At 37.1% G+C, this 25,941-nt stretch overlaps 1 pseudogene; it reads left to right on the plus strand.

Moving 5' to 3' along the window:
- The first annotated feature begins 12,522 nt into the window (after positions 1-12,522).
- On the plus strand, positions 12,523-13,480 carry LOC146487292 (melanocortin receptor 4-like; annotated as a pseudogene).
- The last annotated feature ends 12,461 nt before the right edge of the window (positions 13,481-25,941 follow it).

The following is a 25,941-nucleotide window of genomic DNA, read 5'->3' on the forward strand; positions in this document are numbered from 1 at the left end:
AAATATGGCTGTTTTTGTTCATCCCTCCAGGTAACCTACCTCCACACGAAAAAATGAAGGGGGGTTAAAAATTTTCATTTCCAACTTTGCTTCACTTTCCTGGAGAAATGCTCTTAATCTTTCACGGGAATTTACAGTAACTTTAGTTTATTTCAACTCGTCACTAAATCCAATTCTTTACTGCTGGAAGATCAGAGAAGTGAGACAAGCAGTGAAGGAAATAGTTAGGCAGCTTTTTTGTTCATCAAGTTCGTAGTTATGAAGTGTGTTTGCTTTAACCTCGGTATTTTAGCGGAATCTTAAGGGTTGTTTATCTCCACGGCAGACAGCTGCTTTGTTCATGAAGTTTGTAGTTACCAAGTATGCCTTTTTCTGTAGTTCAGTTTCACCAAAAGCGGCATCGAACTGAGAATTGTACATTACTATTTTAATTCATCTAGGTAAAAGATGGCAGCAAAGTGCAATTCTTCGAAAACTGGGTTCTCTTAATGCAATTGACATTTTATAATAATAATTTACATTTATATAGCGCAAACCTCTCTATGGATATATTCAGTTGCGCTTCACAATATTGTTAAAATAGAAGTATGTTAAGAGCAAGAAACAATCAAAGACAGCGATTACCTAGTCAATAAATTAGTTAAAAGACAAGACATGAATGAAAATCTATTTAAAGGCTAAATTAAAAAAAAAATTAGTGAGTTTTTAAGTGTCCAATGTCTTTATGTTGCGAATTGTTGAAGGTGATGCATTCCAAACATAAGGTGCCGCTGACTGGAATGCACGATCGCCAAGGGTTGGACGACTCTTAGCGCTAGATAACTCAAGTAATAAAGACTCGTTTGACCTAAGAGAGTACCTGGATTACTTTTTGATTCTAATTAATTCAATCAAATAATTAGGAGCTAGACCATATAGAGCGTTTTCATTCGCGTGACTACCGGCCATATTAGCTTACTGAAACAAAAGAAAGTATTTGCATAAAAAATAGAGTTCAATTCCCAGAGGTTTAGTTTGGGACACAAACATGGCCGCCATTTCTTTGTTTTGGGACACCAACATGGCCGCCGTGACGTCATGTGAAAACACTCTATAAACGCTTAAATGTCAAAAGGAGAATCTTAAACTTTATACGGTAACTAATCGGGAGCCAATGAAGGTAAGAAAGCAATGGTGTAACTGATGACAGAATCTTGTTGTGTTCCCGTGACCAACCGAGCTGCGGCATTTTGTATCCGTGAAAGTTTCATGATATGTGAATTCTGGAGGCCATATAGTAGGCTGTTACAGTAATCTACTCTACTGGTTATAAAGGCATGAACTAATGATTCAGTGACTGGACGACTTAAATATATCCTAATTCTATATATCTTATAAAGATAATTAGCATACTCATTTTCGAGAGGTTTATGAAAAAACGAGTAAAACAAACAAAAAAGTTATTTCTCAAAGACTAACTAGTAAAGAAGAATTTGAAAAAAGCATTCCATTTCGATTTTCTAGCGTCTCTTTTCAGTTCTTCTCACATGGTTTCGTAAGTTAAGTCGTTTGTCCAGCATAAATAACATAGCTATCGAAGTAGGACTGCGAGCAGTCAAGCTTAGGCAAGTAGCTAATATATATATTTAGCCAAGGCGAAAAGTGGAGCTCCACAATTCCTTTTTAATAGCATTTATATACATGCTACTCTGCTTATTGTATGAACGTATTAACGTTACGAGATTTTCATCTTGTCTTGAGTTATAAATATCTTCAACGGAAAATGTTTTGAACCATAAGCTGTTCTTGTTGATCGTGCGAGATCACATTGCTGAATTCCGATGACGTTCGAGAGAATAAAACACTTCTGGATGAGAAATTACGCTCTCTCTCAAATATTTCTCCTGTGGAAACTATTAACGCATTTGTGTAAAGTTTGAAATACGTATAATAAAGAAAATTTGGCTACCACGTAATGCTTCCACGCGTGCAATTTGGCCGCTCGGATAAAAATAAAATTTTTGTTTCAAAATTTATTACTTTGTAAATATTCCTCGTACGGAAATATTTATAGTCTCATGATAAACGTTACAAGAAAAGAAATAAAGGAAAAATAATGTTTGGTTATGGTTCGAAATATTTGAACGTTTACTTTAAAATAAGGGCGCACTGTTTACAGATATGCGCTGCGAATGAATTACAAAAGTCGAGAACAAAATGTTCAAAACAATTAATGAATCTAGGAATATTTCTCCTAAAGAAATAAATCTAGTCTCTAACTAAAATTTAAGAAAAGAATACAGGAAAAATAATGTTTGGTTGTGGCCCAAAATATTTCAGTGAGCGCTTAAAATTAGAGCGTGTTACAAAACTTATGCGCTGGAATTGCGAACGAATTACACAAGTCCAGCACAAAATGTTCAAAACAATTCATAACTCTGTGAATATTTCTCCTACAGAAATAATTCTAGTCTCTAAGTAAACTTCAACAAACGGAAAATACAGGAAAAACCATGTTTGGTTGTGGCCTGAAATATTTCAGTGAGCGTTTTAATTTAAAATTAGAGCGTGTTTACAAAACTTATGCGCTGAGAATGGCGAATGAATGAGAGAAGTCCAACACAAAATGTGCAAAACAATTCATAACTCTGTGAACATTTCTCCTATTGAAATAATTCTGGTCTCTAAGTGAACGTTAACAAACAGAGTACACAGGAAAAATAATGTTTGGTTGTGGTCCGAAATATTTCAGTGAGCGCTTTAATTTAAAATTAGAGTGTGTTTACAAAACGTATGCGCTGAGAATGGCGAATGAATTAGAGAAGTCCAACACAAAATATTCAAAACAATTCATAACTCTGTGAATATTTCTCCTACAGAAATAATTCTAGTCTCTAAGTAAACGTTGACAAACGGAAAATACAGGAAAAACCATGTTTGGGTGTGGCCCAAAATATTTCAGTGAGCGCTTTAATTTAAAATTAGAGCGTGTTTACAAAACTTATGCGCTGAGAATGGCGAATGAATTAGAGAAGTCCAACACAAAATATTCAAAACAATTCATAACTCTGTGAATATTTCTCCTACAGAAATAATTCTGGTCTCTTAGTGAACGTTAACAAACAGAGTACACAGGAAAAATAATGTTTGGTTGTGGTCCGAAATACTTCAGTGACCGCTTTAATTTAAAATTAGAGTATGTTTACAGAACGTATGCGCTGAGAATGGCGAATGAATTAGAGAAGTCCGACACAAAATATTCAAAACAATTCATAACTCTGTGAATATTTCTCCTACAGAAATAATTCTAGTCTCTAAGGTAACGTTGACAAACGGAAAATACAGGAAAAACCATGTTTGGTTGTGGCCCAAAATATTTCAGTGAGCGCTTTAATTTAAAATTAGAGCGTGTTTACAAAACTTATGCGCTGAGAATGGCGAATGAATTAGAGAAGTCCAACACAAAATATTCAAAACAATTCATAACTCTGTGAATATTTCTCCTACAGAAATAATTCTAGTCTCTAAGTAAACGTTGACAAACGGAAAATACAGGAAAAATAATGTTTGGTTGTGGCCCAAAATATTTCAGTGAGCGCGTTAATCTAAAATTAGAGTGTGTTTACAAAACTGATGCGCTGAGAATGGCGAATGAATTAGAGAAGTCCAACACAAAATATTCAAAACAATTCATAACTCTGTGAATATTTCTCCTACAGAAATAATTCTAGTCTCTAAGTAAACGTTGACAAACGGAAAATACAGGAAAAACCATGTTTGGGTGTGGCCCAAAATATTTCAGTGAGCGCTTTAATTTAAAATTAGAGCGTGTTTACAAAACGTATGCGCTGCGAATGGCGAATGAATTAGAGGTCCAACACAAAATGTTCAAAACAACACATAACTCTGTGAATATTTCTCCTATAGAAATAATTCAAGTCTATAAGTAAACGTTAACAATAGGAAAATACAGAAAAAATAATGTTTGGTTGTGGCCCGAAATATTTAAACGTTTACTGCGTGTTTACAAATGTGCCCTGCAAATAAATTACACAAGTCCAACACAAAACAAAACTCTGTGAATAGCTCTGTGAATGTTCAAATTTAATTTATCCACGAATATTTGTCGTATGGCAACGATTTAAGTACCTCTGTATAATTTAAAGTATGTTAAATATGGAGAATTACCGACAGTTGCCTGCGACTTGCGAGTTGCTTACTCACCCAGCTCACCACATGTTTGTTTTCAACTGACATTTCGCCTGTTTGTTCGTCGCTCTCGGGTTTCAAATTTGCTTATTAGTCGCCTGCGTTCTCAACATATGTAGTTTGACAACATATTCAACAAATACAAGAAAGCAGAAGAAATTAGTGTTCTTCAAAGTTCTCATTTGTTTTTCTAAAAGAAGTAAGCAATCTCACTTCCCGCCGAAAAAACGCGGGTTGCCGCACACGTTGAGTGTGACATTTAAGCTTGTGAAATAATTTTGTAGGTAATTTTTTATTTTATTTTTTTTTTATTTGCAGGGCCCCACTGAAAACCGCCGAGGCGAGTGGGCTCCCTGGATAAATATTATTATTATTATTATTATTATTATTATTATTATTATTATCAATGGGGCTCCGCCCGCGCGCGCGCCTCCGGCGCGCGGAGCTCCGCCACAAGAAGCCCAGTTAACGTTGATCAAGAATTTCGCCGCATGAAAGCTTTCTTTGCGGTTGTCGACTTTGTTTCAGCTTGAAATAAGCCTACGTCTCCCAAAGCAGAGAAAGCATTTTTCCAAATGTCTACAATGGGGTGTTACAGAAGAAAAGGATAATAATAATGATAATGATAATGATAATGATAATGGATAAAGGATAATGAATTTTCGCTTTCCTGCTGAACTTCATGATATAATGCACAATCAATGTTGAAAAGAGAAACAAGAAATTTGAATTTAAACAAATAACTTGAACAAAAACTGAACAGCAAAGATGATGTAATGTTTATCTTTTGAAAGAAAGAAAAAAGAAACCCTGAAAGTTTGATGGGAATCAAACGCATGACCTTTGGCAAACCGATCGGATACTCTGCCACTGTAGACAAACTTGTAGGCCATCTGCCAGGTTCATATGAGGCACGCGTCCGATTGTGTCCTGTGTCGTGTGTTCTAGCTAGGAGAAGTATTAAAAGCCATTATTAAAGGAGAAAGTCATTTGCAATTTCTACACGGCGTATTTAAAAAGGTGCAAAGGCAATTTTTTTTGCAATTTATTTCTCTTTTTACCATGCACGTTTCCGTGCGCTGGGAAATGAATATCTATGCTAGTTTAAAAGAAATTTTGAACCTTTCCTTCAGTCATAAAATGAAAATTAAGCTGCTGTGAGGTAAGATGCTTTAATAACCAAGAATTATTGTTCATCTGCTAGCTAACATTGTCAGCTCGCTGACGAAATATATCAAAAAGTTGTGAACGTCTTCTGACTGAAAATATGTTTTAAAAATTATTTCAGGTTGATCGCCTTTAAAACCAAACGAGTTGGAAGACACAACTGACAAGTCATTAGTTTAATGCTGTTGATTCAAAATTTATTTACAAGCGGTCTGTAGCGTGACATTTTGTGAGTTTTAAATAGTTGCCATCATCAGTTTCAGTTAACAGCCGGAAGACTCAGACATTTAAAAGATAAATATGCCTTTGTAGAAAGTAAACGAAATTTTTCGGCTTAACCAGTTGAAATGGAAATAGTACACGAGGATCAAACGGAAATTTCCCGAAACAAACGGACGACCTTCCGAGGTACTCCAGTTTTTCCTTTTCGCCCGGCCAAATTAAACGGCTGAACCGTTCCATTTGCTCAAAATTTCCATTTCTACTCTTTTGTTAATTGCATCATAAATACACCATCACATCTATGTAATGTCAACTTTAATGTAACCAATGAGATTGCAAGTTGTAGAAGGAAGGCAAAATAGCCTTTACGATCTGACACAAAAATTTTCTAGAATTTGCAACCAACTATTTACTCGTCCTTTATAGAGGAGCTAAGATTATTATTTCCAAGCTCTGTCAAACGAAAATCAACCAAAGAAATTATTACTGTAATTAAATAATTTATACACAATGTTTTTTCTTAAATAGGCCAAAGAAATTTCAATTCTCAATTTTATCGACCAACTTCTCGTGAAGAAGACAATGAACACCGCAGATAATTTTTTCATCGCGTCAGGTCGCTTTTCGGAATGAATCTTGTAAACGGCAACTGGATCTCTTTCGGGTGGACCGTTTGATGGCGCGAAAGCCTTCGGTTTAACAGCTCCCGACATTACGAGGTTCAGCTCCCGTTCTAGTTTTCGTTTGCCGTTCAGAATACTCTAAGTACGCCAAAGCTACCACGTTCATTCATTTATTGAAAATGTTGATGCGTTTTGGCAGCCGCTTTCTGATTGGACGAAACGGATTTCCCACGTGCGAGAAAGTCGTTTCGCTGTTGCCATTGGCTGCGAGAATTTCCGAATCCTAAGTTAACTTAGGAAGAAATGATCAAATTTTTCTTTCAGCCTATAAATATATTTAGTTCATACATACTGAGATTTACAGATAGCATTGATCTGTTGAAAACCCGATTCGGAAATTCTTGCAGCCAATGGCAACAGCGAAACGACTTTCTCACACGTAGGAAATCCGTTTCGCCCAATCAGAAAGCGGCTGCCAAAACGCATCAACATTTTCAATAAATGAATGAACGTGGTAGCTTTGGCGTACTTAGAGTATTCTGAACGGCAAAAGAAAACTAGAACGGGAGCTGAACCTCGTAATGTCAGGAGCTGTTAAACCGAAGGCTTTCGCACCATCAAACGGTCCACCCGAAAGAGATCCAGTTGCCGTTTACAAGATTCATTCCTGAGGAATAATTTCTACACAATGTTTTTTTCTTAAAAAGGCAATAGAAATTTCAATTCTCAATTTTATCGACTAACTTCTCGTGAAGAAGACAATGAACACCGCAGATACTTTTCTATTATAATTTCCTTTTACCGAGCGCCTATGGGCTAGAAAATAAATATATTTAGTAGCTGAAAGAAAAATTTCATCATTTTTTCCTCAGTTAAAAACTGAATATTTAGCGACTGGTTTCTTCTCATCCTTTAATAACCAAGATCTGGGGTTCATCTGCTATCGCGGGATGTTACATGGAAAAGAAATATAGTATTCATTAACGAAAACTATCAAAAACAGTTGTGAATGACTTGTGACTGAAAAATTGTTATCAAATTTATTACCGGCTACTGACGTCTTTACTGGAAAACAAGAGGGAGCTTAAACACGCAAGTCGTTAGCTGTAAAAAGCTTAACATTGTGAGAGTTCTAAATGGTTGCCACTACTTTCAATTAACAGGTGGAAACCCACATTTAAAAACTAAACTTTAAGCAGCTGACTATCACCTTTAACATTTCCATAGTAAATTAAACAGAGCTCTACCTTAATTTGTTTACATTAAAACAGCTTCGAGATATGAAGTTCATAACAGATATTAAAAATACTAAGTTAATTTGACATGTTTTGCAAATAAAGATAATTTCTGATCCTAATAAAGAAGCGATAAAACTCTGTTTGATAGCTGGGTTACCGCTGAAGTAAAATGGGTGAAATAACAAACTATACTGGAGACGGAAAACAAAAACCACTTTCATACCCGTTTTGCACAGCAGAATTAACTGGAGGAATACACAGCCAACTGATATTCCTTTCAGTGTTAAACATTTTTCTGTCCATCGCTTCATTCCTGGGAAATACTCTGATCCTTGTCGCTCTTTCCAAAGAGTCTTCACTTCATCCGCCATCCAAACTCTTGCTTCGAAGCCTAGCGGCAACCGATCTCTGTGTCGGTTTTATTGTTGAACCTTTTCAAGTTACTCGCTGGATTTCTATCGTGTACAAACGGTGGGATATTTGTCGCTCGACCGCTGCCACATTTGTCATAACAACCCGAACGTTGTGTTTAGTGTCTTTGTTGACGCTGACGGCCATAAGCGAGGACAGACTTCTCGCCCTGTTGTTGGGACTCAGATACAGACAAGTTGTAACTTTAAAGAGAACATATGTAACTGTCATTGCTTTTTGGGTTAGCTCTTTTGTTGTCTCCTTAATGCTTCTTTGGAATACATCATTATCAGAATGGTATTTCCATACCGTTGCACTGTTATGCGTAGTTGTTTCGATCTACTCTTACTCGAGGATTTTCCTCAGGCTGCGTCATCTTCAAACTCAAGCTCAAGACAATGTTACAGGACATGTAGTACAACCAAACCAAACAACTCCACTCAACATAGCGCGATACAGAAAGACAGCATCCAGTGCACTGTGGCTGCAGTTGACATTAGTTGTTTGTTATTTACCATTTATTGTAGTGGCACTTTGGGCATATGAAGAGATTCGAAATAAACTGTCTTCAGCTTTTTATCTAGCATTGAATTTCGCATCAACTTTACTTTATTTAAATTCATCATTAAACCCAATTCTTTACTGCTGGAAGATCAAAGAAGTGAGACAAGCAGCGAGGGATACAATTCGACAGATGTTTTGTTCATGAAGTTTGTTGTTACCAAATATTTTGTGCCTTCAGTTTCTGTTGTTCAGTATTACGAAACGTACGTGGTATCGAAATGGTTGTACTCGACTAAATTAACACGTATAAGTATCAGTATATATAATATGTAACAATACAATATGATTCTTCCAAATCGAGGTTTAATCTTGCAATTGATTTTTGCTCAGTTTAAACCAATAACATTACGCAATAACAGCAAAACCAAAAGTTTGTATTCAAAAATTACTTGTGGAGAACGTGTAGAAAAAAGCTTCAACTTTCTATTCTCTGCCGTCATTTTCATGTTTGTTTAAAATTAAAGTAGTATCTCAGCATCAATGATTATCACTGTCCAAGTAAGGTTTGGAACAGTCAACCTTACGTAAGAAGCCACAGGCGTGCAGCCACGATAAGGCCAGTTTACGTTGATCGAGAACTTAGCCCAGTGAAAGCACCAAAACATTTCCTTCTTTGCCGCTACTTGCGAGTTTATCTTACGATGAAATAAGCCTTCGGCCCCTAAAACATTTATGCTATTTATTCTAAATATCTACAGTAGGGTTTCACAGACGGAAAGCAACTGTTGATACGTAGATAGCATAAGGTTTTATTTTCCGGTTTACAGCTGAAACCTTTTAGCTTAGCTAAGGTGGACATCAGTTGTTATTTGTCATTTAACGTACATTGTTGGGGTTTTTTTTTTTACGTTTTGAGAACTTCGAAGTATTTGTCTGGGTTTTGTTCTTGGATTCGAATTGACAGTAGCATTAGTTTATTTTAGAACTCGTCAGGCAAACCATCTTCTTTACTCCTTAGGAAAGATTCAATTCAATTCAATTCGTTTATTTTGCCATTTACCAAAAAAAAATACAACATAAATACATTATAGACGATACACAATATTCTAAATCAGAGAAGCGAGAAAAGCAATGAAGGATACAGTAGGAGAGCTTTTTTGTTCATGAAGTTAGTAGTTATCATTTTTTTATGGCAGTTTAAAATCGGCAGTGGCAGTTGATTTTCATCGGAAGCCGGTCTAAGTGATGTTAATATGGTTGTAAATTTGGATAAGTAAAATTTATGATAATAAAATTCTTTCCTTCAAAAACTGACTTTTATCTTACCTTTTTTTGTAATAAGAACACTTGTTTTATGTAATAATGACTAAACACAAGAGTTTATTCTTTCAAAATTCGCCGTTTTGTTATGACATACTTTGTTCACGATCAAAGATTGGAGCGCGCAGGTGAAAAACGGAAAGAAATTTTCAAGATTGAATCCGGTAGCAGTGAGACAGTCCCTTGTGAAGGCCTTATGTGCCTGAATGAGTAGGACTGAGTGAGTGAGTCACTGGTGAAAAGCAACGAGAAGGTCAGCTCACATTGATCGAAAGCTCAGTCGCATGAAACACGAAATTTAAATCCTTCCTCGCGACGGCCGACTTTACAGGATGGTGAAATAAACTTATGACTTGTAAATTCCAAAAAATATTTAACCTGAGAGTCCACAGTCTGGTGATTTAGAAGTAAAGTAACTTCTGATAAGCAAAAAATGAGGTTTCCTTTCTGGTCTGTAAAAAAGAATTTTGGAAAAACCGAAATCGTTTAAAATTCAAAATATTTTCTAATTTTATAATAAAATAAAACAGGAAGTTCAAAAAAAGTAATCATGGAACGAGAACGTCATGATCAGCAAAACTCAATTGTTTTGTTTATCTCACGATTGTGGAGCATAGCCTCGGAACGTCAAACAAAACGATCAATTTTGAGCTATCGTTTGACACGTGGGTTTGTTACATTTCAATAGGGAGATAAAATTACAGAGAAAAAATAAATAGGAAAGCCATATTAAAAAAACAGCCATATTAAAAAATTTATTACTTCCAAACACGAAGAATAATTCAAATTCGCAGACATCAGATTTTGTCGTTTAACTATCTGACGACATTTTGTCAAAGTTCATTCATAGGTAGTTTGATAGGTTGGTAGCAGTCAGCCTTTATATGCAGATAGTCACAGGCGAAAAGCTGCACGAAGGTCAGTTTTACGTTCATCGAAAACGGCAGTTTAGTAGCGAAAAGATTTCTTTCCTTGCAGTTGTCGAATTTATCTTGGGTTGAAATCAGCCGAGATCGGATCTCTCAAAACCGACAAACCGTTTATTCTGAAACTCTACCGTCGGTTGATACAGAAGTAAATTAACTGTTCATACGGACATAACACAAGGTTTATCTTTTCACATTACAACTAAACATTTTTACCCGGAGTCATTAAAATGCAAAAACAACTCCTAGCTAAAATATCAATAAAATAAATTATTTGGCAAGAACTTCATGATATCTTACACAATCACTTTTGAAAAGAAATAAAGAAAATTTGAATTTGAAATTAAAACCAAAAAAATTAAAAACAGAAACTGAACGGCAAAGATCATTTCATTTTTATCTTTTCACGAGCATGAACGAAAGAAAAAAAATCTGAATTTCCGACGGGAATCAAACGCATGACCTTTGGCACACCGGTTGGGTTCTGAAGACGAACTTGTAGGCCATCTGCTTGATTCATATGAAGCACGCGTCCTACTGTGTCCTGTGTCCTAGCTAGCAGGCAATAAAAGCAATTATTAAAGGAGAACGTCATTTGCAATTTCTACACGACGTTTTAAAAAAGATGCGAAGGAAATTTGAATTTCAATTTAAACCATGCAGTACCTTTACTACAGAGAGAAAATGAACATTTTCATGAAATTTTTCTTTTTGCAATTTATTTCTCTTTTTACCATGCACGTGTCTCGGTGGGCTGGGAAATAAATATATATGTATTCGAGTTTAAAAGAATTTGGATCCTTTCCTTCAGTCATAAAGTGGAAATAAAGCTACTGTGTGGTCAGATCCTTATATAACCAAGAATTATTGTTCATTTGCTAACATCAAAAAGTTGTGAACGTCTTCTGACTGAAAACATATTAACAAAATTATTTCAGGGTGATCGTCTTTAAAAAACAAACGAGTTAAAAGACACAAGTCATTAGTTTAATACCGTTGATTCAAATTTTATTTACAAGCGGTCTGTAGCGTGACATTTTGTGAGTTTTAAATAGTTGCCATTATCTGCAATTAACAGGCGGAAGACCCAGACATTTAAAAGATAAATATGCCTTTGTAGGAAGTTACAAAAGGCTGGGCACTTTCCATTTGCCAAAATTGTCGGTTTAACCAGTTGAAATGCAACCAGTACGCGAGCATCAAACGGAAATTTCCCGAAACAAATAGACGACCTTCCGAGGTCCTCTGCTTTTTCCTTTTCAACCGGTCAAATAAAATTGTTGTCCATCTGCAAAAAATTTCCATTTCCACTTTTTTTTTTGTCTAATTGCACCATAATCAGCCATCACATCTACCAATGTGATTGCAAGTTTAAAAGGAAGGTTAAACTGAAAGCCTTTTCATTTGACACAGAAATTTTCTAGAATTTCCAACAGAAAATTTTGGCTAACGGAGAGCGCCCCGATTTGAGAAATAAAGTGACAAATGAAACAAAAAGCTGAGTGGTACAATGAAATAGAGGTCGACTGAAAATTTAACGCAAGGTGGTCTTAATTTCAGGTGACCGTCATCAGAAGGAAAACAATAAACTTTGGTAATTGCTCCGACTAGCTAATACTAAGTGATTAAGAATAAGGAAGAAGCGTATGTAAATGTATTAAAACGAAACTTAGAAGTGGGTTTAATTAACCGTTGAACGCCGCTTTGTCTTTCATTTAAGTTTTGTTTTTGTTTTTGACGTTTTCCAATGCGGCATTCCACTGATGTTTTATTGCTATTAAATAGAACCGACTTGAGAGGATATTTAAATAGCTACGTTATATGAAATTCATGACAAACTCATAAGATATCCTGAGTTAACTTGACTTGATCTTACTCATCCTTATAAAGGAGCAAAGAAACTCGTGTTCTCAAGTGCTCTTAATGGCCGCGATAACAAACTCTACTGGTGCCGGAGAATGGCAAACATTACCAGAACTGCTTTGCTCAGCAGAATTCAGAACTGGAGGAATACACAGCCAACTGATACTCCTTTCAGTGTTAAACATTTTTCTGTCCATCACTGCATTCCTTGGAAATACTCTGATCCTTGTCGCTCTTTACAAAGAGGCTTCACTTCATCCGCCGTCCAAATTCTTGCTTCGGAGCCTAGCGACAACCGATCTCTGTGTTGGTATTATTGTTGAACCTTTTCATGTTATTTATTTGATGTCTGTGGTCAACAAACAATGGAATACTTGTCGCTTCTCAGTGTTCACAGTGTTCATTACAGGCCAAATACTGTGTTTGGTGTCCTTGTTAGTTGACAATGACTACCATAAGTGTGGACAGACTTCTCGCTCTGTTGTTAGGGCTCAGATACAGACAAGTTGTAACTTTAAAAAGAACTTATGTAACTGTGATTGTTTTTTGGATTGTCTCTATCGTTGGCTGCATAGCATACCTTTGGAATGAATCATTAGTAACAATATGTAGCTATATCTACATAATTCTAACACTGTGCTTTCTAATATCGATCTACTCTTACACGAGGATTTTCCTCAGGCTGCGTCACCATCAAACTCAAGTTCAAGACAATGTTACAGGACAACCGAACCAAACAACTGCGTTGAACATAACGCGATACAGGAAGGCAGCGTCCAGTGCACTGTGGCTGCAGTTGACATTAGTTGTTTGTTATTTACCATATATTGTTGTCCAGCCTTTTGCATTTAGAGAAAATCGAGGCAAAATGTCCTCTGGTTTTCTTCTCCTTGCATTTCGGTTTGCACTAAATTTGGTTTATTTCAACTCGTCATTAAACCCAATCCTTTTCTGCTGGAAGATTAGAGAAGTACAACAAGCTGTGAAGGATACAGTAAGGGAGCATTTTTGTTCATGAAGGTGTCTATTTAGAATCCGTCGTTCAGTTCCATAGAAAGTGATATGTAAAGCTTGCGGCATATTCTCAGTTTAACATTGTATAAGTATAATATGACAATAAAATGTTATTCTACAAAACCTGAATTTTATTGTTTTATATACCGGTATATCACTACTGCAAAATAAAGTTTAGTCGTCTAAAAGAAAGAGAGAAAGAAACAATCAAACAAATAACCGAAAAGATCCAAAGTAACATAAAAGCTATATACCTGTTATCAGAAGGTGAAATAACCCTATGTGTCTCCAAATGTACGTTGCAAATCGTTTAGTATTCTAGCATATTACAGTCGGGTGATACACAAGTAAATTAACTTTGGATAAACACGAAAGGATGCGATATTTTCTTAGTATTTTTGTTCTGACTAAACGTACGTGAACTGTGATCATTTTTCTGAATATCTAAGTAAAATGACGAAGAAAATTCAACGGAAGTATGTTATAATTATTAAACAAGAATGAGTATCGATTAAAAACGCCTTCAAACGACGAAAGGGCAAGTTTAATTTTAATTTACTCCACGCGGACAAAACTGATGTAAAGTTAAAAACGAAGCAAAGAGAATTTTCTTAACGTTCGAACGTAGTCACCGGCGAATGACGAAAGCGGGGAATGGCGAATGTGATGATGATCGACAACTCAGCCATTTCTTACCTTTAATTTTTATAGAAGTTCGTATATTTTTATCTGATTGTTTATCATTGTTTGTTCCCGGTATGTCTAAATTGTTTATTGCACAACTTTGTCGACACTTAATAACCATCTCGATAGTGGTCCGTATTTTGAATAATACGTGCTCCTTTGGAGCCACTTCGCATTGTCTCACTGAGCGATCAATAATTGTTGTTACCACATACAGTGGAACCTCGAAGTGCCAAGAGACTGGGGAAATTGGTTCATTATGTCAACGTTCTGTTCCATACATTTTAAAAGGCAGGGATCGAGATTCTCGTTTTTTATACCAAGAATTTCGTGATATAGAGGTTTCATTCCATATCTAAAAAAATTTATATCTTTCAAACGAACGTTTTCGCCCTGTAAACTGAACATGACGCCAGGTGACCATTTACACTAACCAGTAATCATGCGAAATGTTTTCTGCGGTAAATGGCTAAAAAATTATCGGTTTTAAGCTGGTGATTTGTGTGTTCCATCACTGTCAAACTTGATCTAAACGGACAACATAAAAAATTAGAAAACGCAACTTTCCCAGAAATGTTTAAACCACAAAACTATCAGATTACTTTCTTAATAGTTTTCATTAGTTGACAACAATACTTTAGATTGTGCATATGGTGGAATCACAAGCCAGCAGATGACTACACACGTCTTAAATCTTACATATTTAAGGATTGCAGCGAACCGCAGCTCAATTATAATTTCATGCTGACTAAGCTAGACTGAGGAAAAGATAGAATTCCTTGTTAAGCCAAAGACCATTGTGTTTTTCGGCATACCAAAACGTTGTCGTTGGAAGGGGCTACGTTGGATACGAAACAGTCAATTCTACTGCTTATAATTTATCAAAGTAAACTCAACTTAATTTAGAATAAAACCGATGCGGTACGAGAGACATGGAAAATGAAAATGGTGGCTTTTTCAGACTAATTTTTATCTTTTGCTAGTCTTTTACAAAACTAGGGGCTTACTGATAAAATAAGTCGACAAGTGACAACGAAGGAAACTGATTACAATGAAGAACGTGAACTTTTATTGTGGAATATGAAACTTGCCAAATGCAAATTGCTCGTAAAAAACGTGGTTCGCGTGCAACGAGCCTAACAGCCTGCAAAAGGTCCATTTAAAACATAACATGTTTTATACGGTTGACAAATTAAAGTATTTATCGGAGAAAAACGAGAAATTGAAATAATGGACTGCTAAAATTATGCCAGATGCATGGCAAAAGAAAATGAGTGTAGCGGCCTAATTAAAAGACCTTTCGCTTGCTTTTACGGTCTCAAATTGATTGAAACAACTGGTTTGTTTTGTCTAATTACAACGGCCTTTCCTTTCATAACACCATGACGTCCATATCGTAGCTGATATGTTAGGCAATAAATTGTGCGGAGCGGCGCCACAAACTATGCTTAACAATTATGGGAGAACATATGGACTCAATAGGCTTGCAAAACGCAGCCTTAATTCTGTCTAAACCGGGGAGAGGGAAAGGATTGTGCCCGAGTAGATTTTGAATCTGACTATAACTTTTAATATTTGAGCAAACGCCCTGAAACTTCAGGACTTTTTCACAAATTCACGTCATACGACGTTATCACTTCGCGTTGCCGACCTCAAAGGAAACATCCTTGGACATACTATTTAACCTCCAACTCTCATTGTCACACCTTTTATACTTGCGAAGTTTTGTAGGGGGGAGGAATCCCCCCCTTCCCTTTCCCCGGCCCCAGAAGACAAAAACACAAAACAAAAATACCCGGGTGTTGAATTGGTGAACGTTTGTGCTAAAACCAAAGCTTTTCTTAGTCTTTCAATGCGACACTGACTCCTATTGTATTGTATTGATATTAAGATTTATTTGAAACCTAGATAATTAATTTATGAAATTGCAGAATTGTGGACACCTCGCTATTACGGACACCCCCATAATACGGATAGCAGCTAAATCTCAGGCAAAAAAAGATTACAGACGTTTGACTGAAATAATTTCCCGTTATTAGGGACTCTCGGTATTAACGGTCACGAGGGTGTCCACAATAAAGGGAGTTGCGGGATATTTGTCACACGATGAACCAACTTCAATCTGTTCAATGAGCCTAGCACCGACGAGTCACCTGTAGCTCAATGGTAATTGGAAGGTCATAGGTTCCACTCCCGTCGGGAGTACGGATTTTTCCCCTTGGTTATTCATGTTTTATTGACTGAAAAATACATCTCCCGTCTACACATCTCGACATTTGGCATGATTCTTTATTTCTAGATTTAAGTGGCTGCCACCGTGTTAGTTATCCATTGAATGATGAAATTTTATGAGTGTGGTAAGAAATGCTCAACCTCGTTCCCAGGGTGTCGCCTCTTCTCGCTCCAGGGGACGGGGAACGAGGTTGAGAAATGTTGATCAGTACACTGCATTCAGAGATGATATGAAGAGGAACAGTATAAAATAACTAAGGCCCCGTCCACACGTTAACGTTCGTAAACTTATATTTTTTTGTGCGTTTAGGCCTCCCGTCCACATGTAAACGATCTCTGTAAACGAATATTCTCAAAGACGTCCGCCAGAGTGGATACATTTGTAAACGCCAGTAGTGAGGGGCGCACCAGTTAGGGCGGATTTTCGCGGGGGAATCTCATTAATACGCGGGGGCATAAATTAACGACGATGACGTCACCGCCCATTGTCTTGATCACTCATTATAGGATGACGTCATATTTAAGTTTAGTCTTACCAACAGGTTATGAACTGGTTTGACAAGTTGATCAATGATGTCATGCTCTATTTTTAACTTATGGCAGTCATGGTCGGTATTACCGGATTGACAGGTTTTTGAAGTTATTCTTGGATACATGACATCATATAGTATATTACATACATACTTTATTGTATAGCTCCCCTTGGGGGGTTTTTCTGTCATACATGAAAATAAAAATAATAATAATGAAAACTATTTACATTTGGATGATAATATAGAGAGAAAGAAAAAAATACGATAATAAAAAAAACGATGAATCGAAAAGATTCTTAAAAAGTCTGTTTTTTAAAAAAACGCTACGTTTTCCCGTGTTTCTGATATGCTTCAATAAATGATTGTAGATTTTTTTGCTCCACGGAAGATGAAAGCTCTTTGGCCTTTCAGAAGCCTACACTTGGGCAGTATGAAGTCATTATTTTGCCTGGCGTTCCTTTGGTGAATTTTTGAACGGCGTTGAAATCATTCTCAAAGATAACCGGGAGTTAGGTTGTTCATTCATTTGTATGCAGTAGTCTATTTTCATTGTCCGTAAGCCTATGAAAAAGCGATTACTGCCAAGCACATTATTCACGAATTGTGAGTTTCAGTAATAATCATACATTTTCAGTGATTCTATTTTGGATGAATTTGATCGAGACTATGTGATTTTGTTGGTTATAACAGATGAAATCAGACATCAGACATCGGACGCGTGTTTCGATTCACGCACCGTTACTTAAGCTATTATGTTAATTAAGTTGAGCTTTTTCGGGGATTAAACAGTAAAAACAGTCTTTTGTTGTCTTTGTTTACGAATAAGAATATTACGGTTGATCGATTCCTGGCTGCTTAAATTAATTTGCATGTTATGTTTGGCGCGCACTGAAAAAAGTAAACACGCTCACAATTTACTGAAAATTCTTTATTTAAATCGTTCAACAATTCAAGTACAAAGCAAAGTTCTTATGACAGCGTTAATCATCTTTATCCTCGTCATCGCTAGGGGGATAGAATGTCATTTTTGATGTCCTTTCATCCTTGTGTGTGATCGCTCCACAATCATAACATCGACGGAGAGATTCCTTCGCGTGCTTTCGTTCAAGAGGAATCTTGTGATCACATATAGGGCAAACTTTACAGTTATCTTCCCAAAAGCACTTAGGACATTTCATGACTACGGTATCATATCCATGTGAACTGTTGCAGTGTCGGCACGGATCATGAACTTTTGCCTGAGCTATTGGTGAATTTTCAACTGAGTCACTACTATTCTCGGCCTCGTCTTCTCCCCAATCACTTTCCAGGCCGCTGTTATGAGACTCTTCAGGTTGGCTATTTTCAGAACTGGTTTCCTCCTCTTCACTGCTGTCCGACAAGTTTTCATCATTAGCCTCATCACCTGATTCGTCCTCTTTATCCTGGTATCCTCTTTCTTTTTCTAACAAATCGCTTAGAAGCTTTTTATTTTTGATCAGTCGCTTATTCACTCCGAGCTCTGCTAGTCCATCTAGGAAAGTATTGAGCGCACGGGGTTTGGCGACATCTTCGTTATGAGGGAGTAACACATACTCGACCAGCTCTGAGATGTTTGTTACTGGTATTGCGCGCTGGTTTCGGAGTAACAGTCCACTAGGTGTCCAGAACAAGATATTTTTAGAAGCAGCCATACTATGCAATAGTTCAGAAGCGTGCTTTCTGGAAACGGCGTTGGAAAGGTTGTTCAAGACATCTTTTATCCGGGGTTCTTCTTCGTCACTTTCCTCATCAGAGGTAGAGTAATCCTCCATTTCACTTTCCTTCTCTTTATCCCAATCCATCTTTCTTTTCATATCGACCAGCACTCGTTAAAAGAGGGACACAAATGACCAAATTTCAGAATCCACGGTCTCTTTTATAACATAAGATACCCCAAGCTATTAATTGCAGGGGTCAGTAATTCTTGTATAAACCCACTGCCCTCTTACACAAGGATGCGTTTCTTTGTCTTGTAAGGAACATTTCGCTGAGCAAGATTTGGAAGAGCATCCTCATGCGAACGCAATATGGCCCTAACTTCTTCAGACACTGGTATGTTTTCTGTAAGAACATTATAAATAACTTGCAATAACGCATGCAACTGTTGTGGAGTAGCTGTTCTCAAGAGAAAATGACGCTGCTTGGAAGGGCAATCAGAAACGAGCTGAAGGAAACCCCGGTTGTTCTTTACAACGCGAGACATGATCATGGAATGAGTTTAAGAAAGTAAGTTCCCCTTTTATTGTGTAGGATGTGGGGGAAGTAATAGACTTGAGGAGAAGGAGGAGGTGCTGGAGGGAAAAACAATAGAAATGTGGTGGTGGAGTTAAAACAATAGAAACGTGGTGGTGGAGGTGGAGGCGGTGGTGGTGGTGGAGGGAAAACAATAGAAACGTGGTGGTGGTGGTGGTGGTGGAGTTAAAACAATAGAAATGTGGTAGTGGTGGTGGAGGAGTTAAAACAATAGCAACGTGGTGGTGGAGGTGGAGGCGGTGGCGGTGGTGGAGGGAAAACAATAGAAATGTGGTGGTGGTGGTGGTGGAGTTAAAACAATAGCAACGTGGTGGTGGAGGAGGGGCGGTGGCGGTGGTGGAGGAAAACAATAGAAATGTGGTGGTGGAGGTGGGGGTGGCTGCGAAAACAATAGGGGTTAATTCTATATAAACGTGACACATTCGACGTTTTTTTCAATTTACGTTAAGTCTTTGCCGAAATGACATGAGTTGGTTCTGTTCCTCCTGCGAAAAACTCCTTTAGTAGAAAAGATAGTATGCAAAGACACGTGATGTCTAAACACCGCAATGCTGGTTTCACTCCTTTCAGAGCTATGCCGTTTTCTGTAGAAAAGTGTCAGCGGTTTCAATTTGTACATCCATTTACTTGTATGGTTGCTGGGATGACCGGATCAGGAAAGACTGTCTGGGTAAAATCTTTGTTGCAACAGGCTCAAAGAGCAATCAACCTACCACCAGAGAGGATTGTTTGGTGCTATTCGCAGTGGCAGCCCGCTTATCTAGAATTGATGGCAATAATGCCAAATATAGAATTTATCAGAGGTATTCCTTCCAATCTAGAGCATGACTCCTATTTTGACATCCACCAACGCAACTTAATGGTGATCGATGATCAGATGGCTGATGCCGGTGAAGACAAGCGAATCGTCAACCTGTTCCCAAGAGGATCCCATCATCGCAACCTAAGCATAATTTACATTGTGCAGAACTTATTTCATCAAGGAAAAGGCAGTCGAAGTATCAGCTTAAACAGTCACTGCTTAGTCCTTTTCAAGAACCCCCGGGATAAACTTCAAGTGCTGACCCTGGCTAAGCAAATGTATCCCAGGCACACCGATTTCTTTATTAATCACTATGAGCAGGCCGTACAGAGGCACTTTGGTTATCTCCTAGTTGATCTTAAAACCACCACTCAAGACAACTGTAGATTGCGAACGAACGTTCTACCTGGCGAAGAACGATTTGATAACGTAGCGGTACCGGACAATATCTCGCAGGAACTACTACAGTACCTCAAACAACAGAACGTAATGACTCCCCCAGTAGTTCCAGTAATGAAGAAATTACAAGATTCAATGGATGGTCTTCTCTCACGATCAGACCTTGGAGATGACGAAAGAGCAAAGCATTACATGCAGCTGCAAAACAAGTATTTAACGTTTAAACAACAGTTGAATTCCAGACTCAAAGAATCAAATCCACCCTACTCTGAAGAACAGAGACAAATTTCTAGCAAACATATGCCAGATCAAGAACCAGTGACTGTACAGGCGGCCGCTGTCCAAACTCCCACGGTTATACAGGCGACCGCTGCCCAAGAACCAATCGCAACACAAGCGACGCCCACGGAAGCGTCACTTCCCTCGTCTATCTTAACACCCCCTCCCACAGTACCCTCACCTACGCAGAAAAGAAATTTAAAAAACCACCTCGAATTCGGTTTAAAAACTACCTGGATGACGATGATCGTCCCTCAAGAAGATCCCGGCGAACTCACAGAAATCATCCATATAAAGCTTCTCAAGAGGATGAATTTTAATTAAATTGTGGCGCAATCACACACAAGGATGAAAGGACATCAAAAATGACATTCTATCCCCCTAGCGATGACGAGGATAAAGATGATTAACGCTGTCATAAGAACTTTGCTTTGTACTTGAATTGTTGAACGATTTAAATAAAGAATTTTCAGTAAATTGTGAGCGTGTTTACTTTTTTCAGTGCGCGCCAAACATAACATGCAAATTAATTTAAGCAGCCAGGAATCGATCAACCGTAATATTCTTATTCGTAAACAAAGACAACAAAAGACTGTTTTTACTGTTTAATCCCCGAAAAAGCTCAACTTAATTAACATAATAGCTTAAGTAACGGTGCGTGAATCGAAACACGCGTCCGATGTCTGATGTCTGATTTCATCTGTTATAACCAACAAAATCACATAGTCTCGATCAAATTCATCCAAAATAGAATCACTGAAAATGTATGATTATTACTGAAACTCACAATTCGTGAATAATGTGCTTGGCAGTAATCGCTTTTTCATAGGCTTACGGACAATGAAAATAGACTACTGCATACAAATGAATGAACAACCTAACTCCCGGTTATCTTTGAGAATGATTTCAACGCCGTTCAAAAATTCACCAAAGGAACGCCAGGCAAAATAATGACTTCATACTGCCCAAGTGTAGGCTTCTGAAAGGCCAAAGAGCTTTCATCTTCCGTGGAGCAAAAAAATCTACAATCATTTATTGAAGCATATCAGAAACACGGGAAAACGTAGCGTTTTTTTAAAAAACAGACTTTTTAAGAATCTTTTCGATTCATCGTTTTTTTTATTATCGTATTTTTTTCTTTCTCTCTATATTATCATCCAAATGTAAATAGTTTTCATTATTATTATTTTTATTTTCATGTATGACAGAAAAACCCCCCAAGGGGAGCTATACAATAAAGTATGTATGTAATATACTATATGATGTCATGTATCCAAGAATAACTTCAAAAACCTGTCAATCCGGTAATACCGACCATGACTGCCATAAGTTAAAAATAGAGCATGACATCATTGATCAACTTGTCAAACCAGTTCATAACCTGTTGGTAAGACTAAACTTAAATATGACGTCAAAATATACTGGAGACGGAAAACAAAAATCATTTGAAGAACTGTTTTGCTCAGCAGAATTAATGGAAGGTTTACGCAACCAATTGCAACTTATATTGTTTTCATACTGAACATACAGTCGACTCCCGATAATTCGAACCTTCAAGGGAAATTGAAAAAGGTTCGAGTTATCGGGAGTTCGAGTTATCGAGAGTAAAATTATATAGAAAATGACCTGAAAGGAAAGGAAAATTGGTTCGAGTTAGCGAGGGTTCGAGTTATCGGGAGTCGACTGTATTTCTGTCTATCACTGCATTCCTGGGAAATACTCTGATCCTAGTCGTTCTTTCCAAAGAGACTTCACTTCATCCGCCGTCCAAACTCTTGCTTCGTAACATAGCGGCAACTGATCTCTGTGTTGGTATCATTGTTGAACCTTTACATGTTACTCGCTAGATTTCTGTGGTGTGCAAACGGTGGGATATTTGTCGCTCGACGTTTTCCACATTTGCTATATCAAGCCGAATTTTATGGATGGTGTCTTTGCTGACACTGACTGCCATAAGTGTGGATAGACTTCTCGCCCTGTTGTTAGGCCTCAGATACAGACAAGTTGCAACTTTCAGACGAACATATGGAACTGTGATTGTTCTTTGGGTTGTCTCTTTTGTCGGCTGCATAACATACCTTTGGAATGAATCATTAGCAAAACTTTCAATCTACACCAATATAATTCTAACACTTCGATCTACTCTTACACGAGGATTTTCCTCAGGTTGCGTCATCATCAAACTCAAGTTCAAGACAATGTTACAGGACAACCCAACCAAACAACCCCCCTCAACATAGCCCTATACAGAAAGACAGCGTCCAGTGCACTGTGGCTGCAGTTGACATTAGTTGTTTGTTATTTACCATATATTGTTGTCCTACCTTTCGCATATAGAGAAACTCAAGGCAAAGTGTCCTCTGGTTTTATTTTCGCATTGCAATTTGCAGGAACTTTTCTTTATTTGAACTCGTCATTAAACCCTCTTCTGTACTGCTGGAAGATCAGAGAAGTGAGATAAGCAGTGAAGCATACAGTAAGACAGCTTTTTTGTTCATCAAGTTAGCGTTAGCGAGGTGTCTATTTAAAATCAGTCTTTCAGTTCCATGAGAAATTGATAGCTGCGTAAAGCTTTCGGAAAATTCTCAGTTTAACATTTGTATGAGTATGATATGATAATAAATGTTATTCTACAAAACTTGAAGTTTGTCGTTATATTTATATATTATAGAGTGTTTTCATTCACGTGACTACCGGCCATATTGGTTTACTGAAACAAAAGAAAGTATTTGCATACTTAAAATAGAGTTCAATTCCCAGAGGTTTAGTTTGGGACCCAAACATGGCCGCCATTTCTTTGTTTTGGGACACCAACATGGCCGCCGTGACGTCATGTGAAAACACTCTATTGCAAAATAAAGTTTAACATAAAGAAAGAAACAAAAAAGAAACAACATCCAAAGAATAATAAAAGCTAGCGCCATCACAAGGTGAAATAATCCCATGTGTCTCTAAATGTTCGAAATTGTTTAGTATTCTAGCTTCTTACAGTTGGGTGATACACAAAAAAATTTGCTTCCGACAGAAAGACAGTGTCCAGTGCATTGTGGCTGCAGTTGACATTAGTTGTGTTTTATTTATCATCTATTGCAGTGCTGTCACTGGTTCATTTAGACTTTCAAGGCAGGGTTTCTTCAGCTTATTATCTAACAGCCAATTTAGAGCAAGTTTAATTTATTTCAACTCGTCGTTAAACCTGATTCTTTAATGCTGGAAGATCAGATAAGTGAAACAAGCAGTAAAGATGATAATCAGATAACTTTGCTGTTTATCAAGTTAACAGTTGTACAAAGTATGTTTTGGCTTTAACTGATAGTTCAGTTCTCTTCGAGAAAAGGATCTACATTTTCCATTTGACGGTTGTGAAGTAAATGATAATAAAATATTTTTTAAAAACTGAAATTTTTCCTGGAGTTGTTTTTATATTTAAGTAGTGAAAATTGTTTTTCAATTCAAGATGATAACTGAATGAACCTGTTTTCTTCAAAGTTCAAAAGTTCAAAAAGGCTACCTGCCAAATTCTCTCTTCTTTAGTGACAACGTTTTCATTCAAATGTTAAATGAGCAGCAAAAAGCGTAAGGAAGGCCGATGAGGTTGGCTAAGAGTATTCAGTTTGCTTGTAAAAATGAAACATCATACAGAAAAACAATTGTGCCACAAGATTCCTAGTGCATATACAATGATAGAATACTCAGTCAGCCACACGAAATAGATAACTTATTTCCTATCTTTATTTTTTTTGGTTTCTCTTATGCTGAGGTAATCAGAAAGTGAAATAAGCTTACAGTTCGCGAAATTAAATATTCCCAGATTAAAACATTATGCAGCTAAAGTTTTTGTGGTAAACATCCTAATTGTGTAATAGAATTGAAAAAAAAAACGTTTATTCGTGTAGACTGTTAAAAGAAAAAGAACAAAGCCATTCGCTTCGACTTTCCTCGTTTTGAGATCAATCGTTTTATTCAAACGATGAATTGTTAGAAATCACAAGCTGGTATTAATTGTACAAAATGGTAAAGATAGGTTGAGAACAGCCTAATGTACGCCTGTGGGTACTGACGAAGAGTTACGAGAGGGTTTGTCGACGACGAGCGAAACCAAACGAAAACACGATTCAAACCTTTTTTTTAATCTTGGAAATATTAAAGGCAAAATATCAGTTTTCCACTCCAAATCCTGGAGATTACATATTCCTGTAGCCAAATTGAATTAGCAGTGCACATCACATTTTCTGACTAACCAGCTGGCTTTACGTTTGGTTTAAAATCGTCATTTCACGGGCACAGTGTATATCAAATTGGGCAAGAAACCGTTTCTACATCGTCTTGCCAAACTAAACATCTATCTCAGTTACAAAATAATTACATCAGAATGTGGCTAAACATTTTAATTTAGCTACTCTTGGTTTTCTTGAAGGGGGACAATCAACGTATTATGTTTATTTCACGGGTACATCAGTTACGATATTTGCCCATCTTTTAACTGATTCCAACTCAATATTAAACTCTTCTCTTTTCTACTAGAAAGGTTAGCAAATTAAGTCGAGATGTCAAGGACCTATACAATTAGACAAAAATTGGAAAAGACTTAAAAAAGGAATTTGTAGTGTTTGGTTTCCACCAGCTTTTAGTCTTATCTCATCAGTTTTATTGAAAAAATGCTACTGAAAACCAGTTGTGACCATAATTTTAATTAGGCTAAAATTGTAAACAATGACCAACTATGTTGAGAGTAAAAAATTTTACTCACGCAGTCACAAGCTAAAGCTTTAAAAAGGGTTGTCAACAATGATTGAAAATAACACGAAAACACTTTCTTTTTATCTTTGCCCTCGTTTAGTTTGTCAGAAGCAGCTTCACAAGGCTCTTCCTTATTTCTTCATTGACAGCTTCCTTTGATCTGCTGCGATCTACTCCTGAGTTTATCTCGTGTCCCTTCTTTTCTTCTTTTTTTGTTTGTTTTTGTTTTAACAATTACTATTCAGGATGTACAAAAAACTTTAAATCATCCGCTATCCTGTAGTGTTTAGATTAAAACATCATGTTAACTAGAAATACGTGACTCGCAAAACCTCGCGAAGCTGGGGCTGGGTGGAAAGCCCTCTTTACTCGTATTGTAGCATCAAACGAGGAGATTAAAAGGCGCATAAGATTTTTTTTTTGATGACTGATGGTGTTTTCGTAGTTCCACGGGCTAGTTTGCGGTTGAAAATCTATTTGTGACGCGACGTAATGTACAACGGGCGTGCAGCGCTGCCGTGT

The sequence above is a fragment of the Pavona decussata genome, unplaced genomic scaffold (assembly GCF_977016875.1).
Source record: "Pavona decussata unplaced genomic scaffold, jaPavDecu1.1 SCAFFOLD_16, whole genome shotgun sequence".
NCBI classification, from domain to species: domain Eukaryota; kingdom Metazoa; phylum Cnidaria; class Anthozoa; order Scleractinia; family Agariciidae; genus Pavona; species Pavona decussata.